Source organism: Ovis canadensis, chromosome 18, assembly GCF_042477335.2.
Source record: "Ovis canadensis isolate MfBH-ARS-UI-01 breed Bighorn chromosome 18, ARS-UI_OviCan_v2, whole genome shotgun sequence".
Lineage (NCBI taxonomy): Eukaryota > Metazoa > Chordata > Mammalia > Artiodactyla > Bovidae > Ovis > Ovis canadensis.
Genome location: NC_091262.1, coordinates 33,794,903 through 33,808,294, shown reverse-complemented (window position 1 = coordinate 33,808,294; position 13,392 = coordinate 33,794,903). Strand labels below are relative to the sequence as shown.

Below are 13,392 nucleotides of genomic sequence, written 5' to 3'. Positions count from 1 at the left end.
CATCTTTTTGTGCTTCCCCCGCCCCAGCTCCTTCTCACAGGTCACAGCCCTCCTGTTTTAACATCTTGGCACGGGCTGCCCAGGGCAGGAGGTGCACCCGACCCGTGCGCCAGGGCGGGGTCCCCACACTGCAGGGCCCCTCTTGTCATCAGCCTGGGCCCTCTTGCGGCACGTGGCTTCTCAGGGCAAGGCCTCTCTCCTAGCCCTTGTGCTGTGGGCTCAGAACAAAAGCTCTCTACAGTGTCCCGGAGAAAGGGGAACTCAGACCGCCCTGGGCTCCGCACTGCCTGGGCTGTGAGATGAAGGGCCACCAGGGGAGGGGATGCGGCTCAGCCTCCTACCAGGACACCCTGGTCCCCGGGGTGGAGAGAAAGGGAATGGAAAAGGCAGGGAGACAGAGGAAATAGAATCACTGCTTAATTGTAGTGTGAAGACCTGCAAGGGGAATTGCGGGGAGGGGGGGCCACAGCAGAGAGAGGGGGAGAGAGAGAGGGAAGGAGGGAGAGGCTGCGGAGGCCAAGAAACAAAAGCAGGGGAGGGGAGGGGAAGGAGGTGCCTGCAGAGGGGGAGGGGACTGTGCCAGTGACACCAGAAGCCCAGGGCTGTCCTATTTCCCAGGGCTTAGCATCACCCCCTCCCAGGCCAGCCCCTGGGGAAAGACACAATCTCATTTCCGGAGGCCCAGCAGGAGGCCTCCCCAGCCCCAGCAGGGCCCCCAGAGCTCTCACTGCTGCTTCATCTATTGCTGTGCTAAGGTCCCTGTAAAACACTGACACAAGCTTGTCAAATGCATTAATGAGTGACTTGCTCGGTGACCCTGGACAAAGTCACCCGGTCCCTCGGGGCCTCAGTTTCCTCATCTGTAAAATGGGCACAAGCAGCTTCTTGGAACCTTGAGGGCGGGTTAATCCTTGGCTTACCTGCCTGCCTTCTGGGGTCCCCTCCCCAAGACGGGAGCCCACTTCTCAGCCACGCTGCTTTAAAAGCTCCTTTCCTCTCATGGAGACCCCCACCTTCATGCACCAGGGGAGGGTCACGGAGCTCAGGGCCACCAATGTCCCTGGGAACCAGACAGTGGGGCAGAGCAGTTGAGGCCTGGTCTTGCTTGGGGCTGGCAACACAGGAGTCATTTGAAAAGGAAGAACCAACAAGACTTTGTGACCATCTGGCTATTCTTTGCCTCACTCTTGCCACCAGGACATCTCAAAAACCAACTGAAGACACAGGAATGCTCCGGGGCTTTTGCCCAGTCTTGGGACGTCACCCAGTACCCTGTGATCTATTACCCTCAGGATGACTTTTGAGGGTCTGCTCCCTGACACAGGCCCCACAGAGCCCTGGGCTCCTGCTGGGGAGACAGGTTCATCCCTTCGGTACTGCAGCTGAATCACTGACTCAACACACCGGCCAGGCGCTGGGTGCCATTCTTGGTTGTAAAGATATAGTTGTTGCTGTTGTTGTTCAGTTCCTAAGTGGTGTCCGACTCTGTGCGACCCATGGACTGCAGCCCGCCAGGCTCCTCTGTTCATGGAATTCTCCAGGCAGGAATACTGGAGTGGGTTGCCATTCCCTTCTCCAGGGGATCTTCCTGACCCACAGACTGAACCTGGGTCTCCTGCATTGGCAGGAGGGTTCTTCACCACTGCGCACCTTGGGAAGTCCAAGGATATGGTAAGAAGCATAAGCTCCCACACCAGGGGCAGCTGCTCTGAGCAAGCTCAGTCTAAAACCTGAGGCACCAGGAACTTTGGGAGGTGAAGCACTGGGCTCAGGTGGGTACAGGGCCCCCACAGAATAGCCGCTGGATCCTGAGGCTGAACTCTGAGTGGCAGGGACAGGACCAGTGTCTGTGCCCAGGGAGGCGGGTAGGGAGTGTCAGGTATGAAAACGACTGTTTAAAAAAAAAAAAAAAGCCACTCATAGGACTTCAACTTAGAGCAAAACCACCCTTTTTGTTTCCTCTGTTGTCCCCTTCTTAAGGGTAAACCCTGCTCACATCCCATGAAAGGAAAAGGAAGCGAAAGTACAGGCTGGAGGTTTGTGCAAACCTCAGGGCTCCTTGCCGCAGTCTCACTTCTGTCCAGCCCACAAGGTCTCATTGGACTCTGGAGCTGACGAGGCGGCTGGGGTTGGGGTGGGGTGGCCCAGGGGGAAGTGTCCGAGGCTCTTCCTTACAGGAGTCTCTCTCTGCCTCAGCTTCCCCTTTTTCCTTGGACAGATTTGCTAAGCTCTGGCTCCAGAGGTCAGAGTGGCTGGGCCACCAATACAGGGCCACCAACCCAACACAGGAGGGCCCGATGAGGGGAAAGGACTGGTCCAAGGTTACACAGTGAGATGCTGGTGAAGCCCAGAAGCCCATCTTCAGCCAAAATCTACCTGACCCTCTTTTAAAGCTTCCTGTACGTCTGCATCTTACACACACACACACACACACACACACACGCACAGTGCTGTTTCCTACCTCAGGGCCTTCGCACGGGCTGACTCCCCTGGCAGGACTTGCTCCTTCCCTCCCACTGGGTGAATACCCCTTCTTTCTTTAGGAATCAGGCTTCCTAGGTGGCTCAATGGCTAAAAAAAAGAAACAGGAAAAAAAAATCCACTTGCCAATGCAAGAGGCATGAGAAACTCAAGTTCAATCCCTGGGTCAGGAAGATCCCCTGGAGAAGAAAATGGCAACCCGCTCCAGTATTCCTGCCTGGAGAATTCCCTGGAAAGAGGAGCCCGGTGGGCTACAGTCTACAGAGTCACAAAGAGTCGGACACGACGCAGCCCACATGGCACACAAGCAGGCATGGCCTCCCAGGAGATACTCCTCTGCCTGGGGGCAGGGCGAAGGCCTCTTCCACAGCCTGGGAACATCAGGTTAATTTAACCTGTGTCTAGGCTGGGTGCCCAGCTGTTTGGTCAAATAGCAATCTGGATCTTCTGATGTTGTGATGTCATGGTTGATGTGATTAACATCTACAATCAGCTGACTTTAAGTAAGGCAGATTACCCTTCTTAATATGGGCAGCTCTCATCTAATCAGTTGAAGTTTTCAGAAAAAAACCCTCAAAGTTTCCCCAGAGAAGAAGGGGATTGCATATCACAGAAATCCTGCCTGGGTCTCCAGCCTGCCAGCCTGCCCTGCAGATTTTGGACTTGCCAGCCTCCACAACCGCATGAGCCAATTCCTTAAAATAAACCTCTCTCTCTCTGTGTATATATCCTGCTGGTTCTGTTTCTCTAGAGAATGCTGATACAGTTGTCGCGATTCACAATTGTATCTGTTGATGGGCCCTCTCCCCCACCAAAGGTCCACCCTGTAAGAGGGTGACTGCAGGGCACTGTCCGGAGAGAAAGACACCAGGCTCCTCTGTCCATGGGATTCTCCAGGCAAGAATACTGGAGTGGGTTGCTATTTCCTTCTCCAGGGGATCTTACAACCCAGGGATCAAAACTGTATCTCTTACATCTCCTGCACTGGAAGGCAGGTTCTTTACCATTAGTGTGACCTGAGAAGCCCCAGAAGCGTTAGTCCCCTCAGTCATGTCCGACGCTTTGAGACCCCATGGACTGTAGCCCACCAGGCTCCTCTGTTCATGGGATTCTCCAGGCACAATCTTGGGCCCTCTCTCAATTCAAACTCTTCCAAGGGCAGAGGTCCTGGCTTCACAGGGTCCAATTGGCACTGCCTGATGAGAGCACTGGTGCCTGTGCCAGTTAAACCAGAATCTCTGCTTCTGGGGCCTGGATATCACATTTCTCCAAATCTTCCCAATACACTCTGATTCTCAAAATGAATTAGTAAGAGCTGATGAGCACTCACATGACCTGGGCCTGAGGGTGAATGAAGAGTGCCCTCCCATGGATGTTGTGACTCCTGCACCTGATGGGCCCTTCCTCCTCACTCTGAGGGGTCCCGTGCCCAGGCCAGGGCCCCCACACAGCACACCCATGCCTACCCCCCACCACAGGTGGTTCATACAGGAGCTGAGACCACCTGTCTGCTTCTTTTCACATCCCAGATGGACTTAGGCCATGGAGGTTCCCCACTTGGAAGCACAGCTATGCATCAAGCCTTACACTCTCAAGCAAACTCTTCATATACAAACGCGCATGTGAGGTGGAATAAGGCCAAAACTCAGGAGCAGTGACACTAAGCCAGCTGGAGCCAGCCCTCCGAGGAAGAGGGGGTGAGCATGTCTGGAGAAGCAAGGCCATGCACTCCTGGGGAGTCCTGGTTCCTGAAAGGGGCCAGTCCCTGCTGCCAGCCTGGGGACCCTCAGTCACCCTCTTGTCCTGAGGAAAACTGAGTGGGTTCCTGATTCTTGTAGAGCGTGCCTGTGACTCTTTGCGACCCCATGGACTGTAGCCCGCCAGGCTCCTCTGTCCATGGGATCTTTCAGGGAAGAATACTCGCGTGTTCTTGGTTGTTTTGCCCTCCTCTAGGGATTTTTCCTGACCCGGGGCTCCAATTCCTGTCTTCTGCGTCTCCTGCACTGGCAGGCAGATTCTTTACCACTGAGCCACCTGGAAGCCCTTCTAGAAATGAGCCCAAAATAACAGGGCATCTAATTAACTGCCAGGAACAAACAAAGCTGCTTACAGAGCTGCATACAAAGCACACGGCATCCTCCTCGGGTACAGGGGTGACGTGTGCCTCTGATCCCAAGTCACTGGGGCCCTAGAAGGCCGTGAGCTAGGGTTGCTCCGGCCTGATGCCTTGCTTGCCACAAAGAAAGCAAGCTGGGTTCTCCCGCAGCCGGAAAGTAGCCTCGCTGAAGACCTCTCATCTTCGAGGCTGGTCTTGGAATCTTCATCAGCAGGGTTGGAAGGGCCTTTGGGGACACTCCTGTCCAATGCTGTCATTTGACAGATGTGGAAACTGAGGCCCCAAGGCTCCCACCCCACAATGGGCACCAAACTGAGAGCTCTCGATTCCCAGTGCATTTCCATCCACAGCAAACACGGCAGCCGCCCCACACACTCAGGCCCCCCACCAGGCTGCTGGCTGCATCAGGTCCAGACATACCACTAAAGGCTGTAAGAACTTGCTCTACTGGCCCTTGCTTGTGTGGGAACTTCATAGCACTGCTTGTCCCCTTTGTCATCACCCTCCAGCCATGTGGCCTTTCCTTATTTAACAGATTCACATGCTGTTCCCGGGGTCTTGAATACTCTCTTGTCCCTCAGCCTCCAGCCTTCAACTCAGGCATCACTTTCTCAGGAACCTTCCCTGCCCACCCTTCTCCCCAGCCAGGTCTGGTCCCCCAAGTTCTAAGGAGTTACAAGTTTACTACTTTTCTTTCCTGGACTTTACCACAATTTTTAAGGACAGGTCTAATTGTGTAATTATTTGCTCAGTGTCTGGTGCCCCAGTTAGATCACAGAGGGCAGAGGGCATGTCCGTGCGCCCACGGTGCAGTCCTCGCAGAGCACACATCACTGCGCCTTTCGAGAATATCCATTTCAAGTGTGAAGAAAAAAAAAAAGAGAGAGCCCCTTGCCGAGCCCCAGGTGGACACCCCCAGGTCTGTGCTTCTTTCCCCTGAGCTCCAGGACTAGTCTCTTTTCCCAGGAGAAGGAATGGCAGGCTTCATGTTTCTGCGAGGCTCTGTGTCTTTTCTCCAATTCTAGAAGCAAAAAGCAAGTCTGTTCTTGAAACAAGGACACTCATCTGGACCCAAAGATCACCAGCGTAATGTAACAGGGAAAAACAAACAAAACTTGGGCTCACAAGTTCAAGGACAAAGATAAGAATCACAGCTGAAGGAACATCGGGAGCCTTTATTGGGCTTGACCTTTGTCAGGTCCTGTGATGAGCGTGTGCAGTTTCCAGGCTTCCAAGCAGTCCTTGTAGGGAGGAGAACCATTTCCATTTTACAGCTGTGGAAACTGAGGCTTAAAGAGAGGCAGTCCCTGACGGGTAGGGCAGGGCAGATCCCAGCTGCAGGGCAGGGCAGCCCCAGGGGCCCAGGCCCAGCTCTCTCCACCCTGCTACCTTTGGGTGGGGATGAGCTTTCTGGGTTGGCTCTTATTTCCTTGCCAACCTCGGTTTCTTCACACTGGGGCCCGATTCGGACCTGGGAGCCCCTCCTGGCTTCCCTTCCTCCTCCCCAGCCTTGTCTCAGACCCCTCCCGCACTGAGCCCTCAGCCTTCTCCATCCGTCTTCCTCTCCCTCCTTCTGTTTCCGTGGCAACCCCATCCTCTGCTCTGCCACTCGGTCCTGCGTTCCCATCTCTTTCTTTCCTCTTTCATCTCTCCCCTCATTGCGGTATATAGCCCAAATCCCCCTTCGTCCTTTGCTTCTGGTCTCTAGTCCCTTTTACTTGCCTTTTTATCTCTTTCAATATTCTCTTGTCATCTCAGGGCGACATTTATTTATCTCTTGCTAAAAAGAAAGAGAGAGAGAGGGAAGAGGGGAGGGAGGGAGTGAGAAAGGGAGGGAGGAGGGAAGAAGAAGAAAGGAGAAAAAAGAAACCCTATTTCATCAGCTCCAGCCATCTTTCTTTCCAAGGGCTAGAGTCAGACAGATCCCAGAATGGACCCCCTGCTTTGCCACCATGCAGACCCTCTACTGACCCTGGAGAAAGAAATGGCAACTCACTCCAGTACCCTTGCCTGGAAAATCCCATGGACAGAGGAGCCTAGCGGGCTACAGTCCATGCGGTCGCAAAGAGTCAGGTACGACTGAGCGCCCACGCAACCACAGGGAGGAAGTAAACACAGGTGGGGGGTGTCCAGGGGACGAGGGCTCACTGGGAGAGGGGGCACCCTAGGGGGCTTGGCCCTGCTTCTCTGAGGTCAGGTTAGGGGAGGCACCAGAGGCCCCTTCAGGAGAGAACAAGGCTGGACCCAGACTCAGGGTTAAGCTGGGCCCAGCATCCCTTTGCATCCCTGTGCCAGCAGGAAATCACTGCAGTTCAGGAAAAGTCCACACATACGCTGCCTGACGTCCCATACCTCCTCCAGGCCCCACCTTGCCTCGTGTGCACATATGCATGAGACACAGGGCCTGTCCCAATCTGGGGCCCACAGCGATACTGAGGTACCCAGCTACCCTCACTCCAAACACGACAGTGAGATTCACAACCACTCTTCATAATTCACTCTTCCTCCTGATCCTAAATGGCTTCTGAGCAAAGGCGGCACCGACCGGTGGGGACTCTCTGGCGCACATCTCCGACTCTGCAGTTTTTTTGACCATGCCGAGTGGCATGCAGGGATCGAACATGTGGCCCCTACAGTGGAAGCACAGAATCTCAGCCACTGGACCGCCAGGGAAGTCCTGTCTCCACAGCTGAAGACAGAAGTAAGGGTTGTCAGTTTTCTCCAACTTCTTTTTAGCTGCCATTAGTTGAGCTGATACTACCTTCCAGGCGCGCAATCCTAGCCACCCCAGCGAGATAGGCATCTTTATTTTCATTCATTACAGATAAGCCAGGTGAGGCTTGGGAAAGCCTGTTACTTGTCCAAGTCACCAAGCCAGTGGGAGGTGAAGGTGCGATCTGAGCAGGTTACAATCATACCCTTTTTCTTTTTTTCTTCCTGTGCTCCCGGGAGGGAAAGGTCATGTAACTCCCGGCCCAGACACCCCAGTCCCTGCCTTCAACACAAGAGAAACAGATTTACCACCTAAAACAAAGCAAGCCGATCATAGCTGGGCCCCAGTGTCTCAAAGTGACAGAGAAAACACGGGAGCTGGTGGAAAATGCTATCAAGTCCCCTGGGAAACCACAGCCACATGGAGAAGAAAGGGGCCCTGGACCCCTTCGGGAGTCCACAGGCAGCTTGAGCGCCTGCTGAAGCTGAGCTGTGTTGTGGGCCAGGGAGGAAGTATTGGTGGCCACGAAGTTCTGGGGCTCAAAGGCCCTTCCGGAGTAGCTCCCGCCTGCCCTGTGTGAGCAGCTGGCAAGGCCCGGCCTCAGGACGCAGCAAGGCCCAGTGATCCAGGTCTGCCAAGCCCAAGGAGGTGTCAATGACATGACCTCTCTGTTTCTCCCCTAAAAGGCGGGCTGAGCACATCAGGAAAACCAGGAGCAGGGCCAAGGAGGAAGAGATGGGCAGCAGCAGACGGGGAGGGGAGGCATAGAAGGATAGCCCCTCAAGACTTCTTCCCCAGTCAGTGGCTCAGCCGCTAAAGAGTCCGCCTGCAATCCAGGAGACCGGAGTTCGATCGCTGGGTCAGGAAGATCCCCATGAAAAAGGAATAGCTGCCCACTCCAGTATTCTTCCCTGGAGAATCCCACGGACACAGGAGCCTGGCGGGGTACAGTTCATAGCGTCACAGGGAGTGGACACGACTTAAGTGACTGGCACACAGAGGGGAGAGGAACCCGGCTCTCGGTCTGGCAGGCCCAGCCCGCATCCCCATCTCTGCCACAGATGAGCTAGGTGACCTTGGGCAAGTTCCTTCTCCCTGGGACTTGGTTTCCTTGTTGTAAGACAAGGAATAGTGACATGAAAACGATCCACCACACACTGAGCCCTTCCTTCAGGCCAGGCTTTTTTGCCTGATGAGATCACGGGCAGAAAGCATGACTCCCTTTTTTCTTTTCCCTTTGGCCACACCATGCTGCACGTGGGCCCTTAGTTCCCTGGCCCTGAATTGGAAGTGTAGAGTCTTAATGAATGGAAGGCCAGAGAAGTCCCAAGCGTGACATCCTGAAACAAACCCACGTTACAGGGGAGGCAACCAAGGTACAGAGGAGTAACTCACCCAGCTCACCTCATCTAGGATACACGCGAGAGGAGTAAGTGAAGCTTGGGTTTCATTCTTGAGTCTAACTTAAGTGCTTTAAAAAATTTTTTATTTTGGCTGTGCTAGGTCTTAGTTGTGGCCTGTGGGATCAGCTGCTGTGTATGGGCGCGAGTTCCCTGACCAGGGATAGAACCCAGGCCCCCGCACTGGGAGGGCAGAAGTCTTAGCCACTGGACCACCAGGGGAGTCCCTTAAGTGCTCTTTAAGGCAAAGGAAAGAAGGGCAATACAGGTATCCGTGGGGGATGGGCTCCAGGCCCCCGGTGGAGACCAACACGTGCAAATGTTTGAGCTCCTTACATAAAGTGGGCAGTACAGTCAGCCCGCCTGTGCCGTGTTTGATAACAAGACTGGTTGCACACAGTAAGGACTCGATTGCCAGGAGCTGTTGCTGCTATTATCATTCTATTCCTCATCCATGGCCTGGGCCAGGCTGGTAATGGTGGCTGGTGGGAAACACAGACCCCATTTTCAGGGACCTCACACTTTGGTTTCAGAGGTGAGACGAAGAACCACGAAACAGAAGAGGACAAAAGCACAAAAGGCATGGGATGCCACAAAGAGACAAAGTAACTTTGCTTTTTTTTTTTTTAAAGGTGTCAGGAAGATTCTTCCAAGTCAATGGGCACTTTGGGAGTCAATGGAGACTCCACTGGCTCTGGGGTCCGGCTTCACCCCCTTATATATTGGTTCGGGGGAGCCTCAGGCCCCTCATCTGTGACACAGGATCCCAGTTTCCACTTCCCAGAGCTGAGCCCATCGGTCCAGTGAGCATGATCTACGGGGGGCAGTATACAAGAGAGGGGCCAGGACAGTCTAGGAAGAAGAGAACCGTGCTCGGAAGCCCCCACCCACCTCCCCATCTGCTGCAGCGAGAGATGAAGGGAAGGGAAAATGGCAGAAGAGCAGCAGGCAGAGAACGTGCCGAGGGCCGAGGACGGCCGAGGACGGCCGAGGAGGGTGGCCTGGCTGCAGAGCCCTCCCCTCGCTCACGGCAGCCAGCGTGACTCATCCCGGGCCTCCAGCCCAGTGGCGTCCCTGGCAGCGTCCACCGATGCTGCAATCAACATTGATTTTGCAGTCACCCACACACCCAAGTCGAGACCGGATTTATGCCAGGAGAGGAGTAAAGAATGCCTCTCTCATTCACGTAATGCCTCCATGTATCTCCGGAGGGGAGGGACAGCTGGGGAAACATTCAGCCCAAGAGTGTACACACACAGACAGGAGATGCACGCGGCTGTCCACGCAAGTCATCGTCAGCGGCAGTGCTGTGCCAGCTCTCTCCTTAGTCACCTCACGACCCGCACTGTCACGTGGTGAGTCGTGGGTCAGAACCCACGTGAGGGGTGGACGCCTGCAGTCCAGCCAGGAGGATAAAGGTGGGGCCAGGGGGCAACCCCGAGACACGCAGACGTGAGATGAGAAGTTCAGGGCAGACTGCGGACAGAAAGCAGGGGAAAGAGGCTGGAGCCCCAGGACAGGGGTGAGGCAGCCAGTCCCCGAGGGGTCTGTACGCTCCCGGGACTAGTCGGGGCTGGGGAACCTCTCACCTGAGGGAGGAGAGGTGGGAGGAGGACCAGAGGGCGGAGACCAGAAACCTCTGGGGTGGCCTGGCCAGAGGGCAGGCGGGTCCACAGACATCAGAGGAGAAGGTGGCCAGGGTGGCCAGCTCAGCCCAGAGTGCATGCCAGTTTCCTCTGATCTGGATCATAAAGGATGACACTGAGGCCCTTCAGAGCAAGAGTCCCCATCTTTGGCACTAGGAACTGGTTTCGTGCAGGGTGGGGTAGGGCAGGGTCGTGGTTGGTTTCTGGACAATTCAAGTGCATTACATTTACCATGTACTTTATTATTATCATCACATCAGCTCCACCTCAGACCATCAGGCATTAGGTCCTGCAGGGTGAGGACCCCTGCTTTAGAAAACCTCACCTGCAGAGTGCTAAGCTGTGGACCACCTGTCCCCAGGTGCTAAAATTCAAATGCATGTGGTACGTGACGCAAAGGCCAAATGAGTTTAGTGGAGGCGACTATTATAAACCAACCAAACGTCTGGCCTTCACCAGAGGTGTTTGCGGTGGACTTGAGGGTTTCCTCTGCACACCACCTGCTGTGGGGACAGCCTGTGGCATTGAGGTTCCTCAGAGAGGGCCGTGGTGACGACCGAGGGCGGCAGGAGGGCCTGGAGTGAGCCAGGCCACTTCCCGGTTGTGAGCCCGTGGGGCAAGTTGCTTCATCTCTCAGACCCTCAGTTTCCTTAAGTGCAAACGGGAGGGATGGCTGCCTTTCCTACAAGACGGCTGAGAGCATGTGAGTGAAAGTACCTGGCACAGGTGCTATCATCTGATGAAAGGAAATTCTCTGCTTTACCCTTGCAATATATATAAACACACTATGGGATTCACTCACAGCCCCCAAATATTCGATATTTTCTTTTGAGTTCAGTCATTCAGTCGTATCCGACTCTGCGACCTCTATGCACTCTAGCCCGCCAGGCTCCTCTGTCCATGGGATTCTCCAGGGAAGAACATTGGAGTGGGTTGCCATTGTCTTCTCCAGGGGATCTTCCCAGGGATTGAACCCACATCGTGTGCATTGCAGGCAGATTCTCTACCGCTGAGCCACTGGGGAAGCCCGATACTTTCTTAATATCACTAAATATATCTGCAGTAAGACCTACAAAGGAGTGGTAAGTGCATGAACATTTGGAAAAAGCAGCTACTATTTTGAGGGACAAAAAGTAACCAAATCAGGTACATGGGGAAAGATGCTGGAACTGAACCCAGCATCTTCAAGGAAGTTTCCAGCTGCAGCTTTGAGCCACACAAGAGCCCCTGGGTTGCTGGACAGGGGTGGGGTGAGGGTCTCTTGGGATGTACCATGAAGCCCTGGGGAGGTGGGAAGTCCTTTCCCGGTGCACCTGGAGAAGCCCTTGTCAGACACCAGATGTTTTCTCTTTTCTAAAATTTCACAACTCATCGGGGTGGCTCAAAAGACCAAATTTCTGGGAATTCCCTGGCTGTCCAGTGGCCAGTGCTCTGTGCTTCCACTGCAGGGAGCCTGGGTTTGATCCCTGATGGGGAAACTAAGATCCCTCAAGCTGCACAGCACAGCCCAAAAAATAAACAGATAATTTTAAAGAGAACACGCTTCTAAAAGAATGACAACACCCAACTCTCCTCTCACCAGAATGTAGTGTCTCTTTCTGGGACCACTGGGCACATTCTTAGTCTCCATGTTACCAGCTGGGATGACCCACACTCAGCAAACAGCCCCAACAGGTCACAGGGTGAAGGGGAGTGTCTAAGGCCCCCCAGGCTGGCCTCGATTCCTTGAAACTAGAATGTCCCGGAGGCTCCTTGGGTGAAGACCACGCATACGCACAAGCACACGCACACATGTGTGGGCCAGAGCCACGGGCCACACTTCCTCCTGCATTGTGGCCAGGACTGTTCAGGGCCCTGGTTCAGGAACACGCGGGGCCTCCTCCGAACACCCCCAGATCTGAGTGCCAAAGCACACGATGAAGCAAGTTCTTTTGGGACCCAGAAACACAGGCCGGGCAGCGAATAAGCACACCCGCTCGCCCAGGCAGAGCCCTTGATGGTTTACAAAGCCATTTCCGGGCACGATGCCACTGGGTCCTCCCTGCCCGGACTGAGCAGCCGTCTGTATGGGCAGCACCTGTGTAGGCAGTGTTCTTATTCTTGTTCAACTGATGGCATAATCCTGGTGTTAGCAGACTGGCTGGCGGTCCTGAGAACTCCAGTGCCAGCCTGCGCCAAATCTAAGAGCGTTATCTAATTTAATGCCGACCACAGCCTGCATAGCATACCACATACTCTGTGTGGGGCTTACCAGGTGGCACTAGCGGTCAAGAATTCGCCCGCCAATGCAGGAGACACAAGAGATACAGGTTCAAACCTTGGGTCGGGAAGATCCCCTGGAGAAGGAAATGGCAACCCAGTCCACTATTCTAGCCTGGAGAATTCTAGGGACAGAGGAGCCTGGAGGGCTACAGTCCATGGGATCGCAAAGAGCTGGACATGACTGAGTGACTAACTCTCCCCACTCGTCACTATATAGCCAATTGTGTTAGTTGGGTACCCAGACTAACTCTGTCGGATTCACGAACAAACTGGACTTAAGGAACACGCTCTCGGAACGGAACTTGTTCTCATGTAGATTTACTATAATTTAAAGACAGGCTGATGGAGAAGGGAATGGCAACCCACTCCAGTATTCTCGCCTGGAAAATCCCATAGACAGAGGAGCCTCTTAGGCTGCAATCCATGGGGTCGCAGAGTCAGACACGACTTCACTTTCACTTTTCTTCACTGTTGCCATATGCTTAGGCTGCAGTAGACCCTCCAGAAATATTTGTTGAATAAAGAATTAAATGATTAAAAAAAAAGTTAATAAATAAATAAATAAAGACAGGCTGAGAAGTGCTGGTTTAGAGCTGAGACTCTGGAATCCGAAGGCCTGAATTCAAATCCCACCTCTGCTTCCTCCCATCCCCTTGACTCGCTCCTGACTAAGTGGGGCTGGGTGCCGACAGGACCAGCCCTCAGAAATGAAAACATGTCCAGTGTGAAACCAGCAGCCTGTCTGCTACTATTATTGGCATCCGGGAATTGGCC

At 54.1% G+C, this 13,392-nt stretch overlaps 1 protein-coding gene across 5 annotated transcripts in view; it reads right to left on the bottom strand.

The window, feature by feature from the left end:
* The window catches only part of ZNF710 (zinc finger protein 710), a 73,208-nt gene that overhangs the window by 17,769 nt on the left and 42,047 nt on the right, over nt 1-13,392 (bottom strand). Inside the window, exon 1 of one of the 5 annotated variants that reach the window (XM_069560310.1) lies at nt 2,462-2,546. The exons of the other annotated variants lie outside the window; for them this stretch is intronic. The gene's annotated coding sequence lies outside the window, so the exon portion shown is untranslated. Of the gene's footprint in view, nt 1-2,461; nt 2,547-13,392 lie in introns of those variants that run through there. 5 annotated transcript variants of the gene reach the window in all.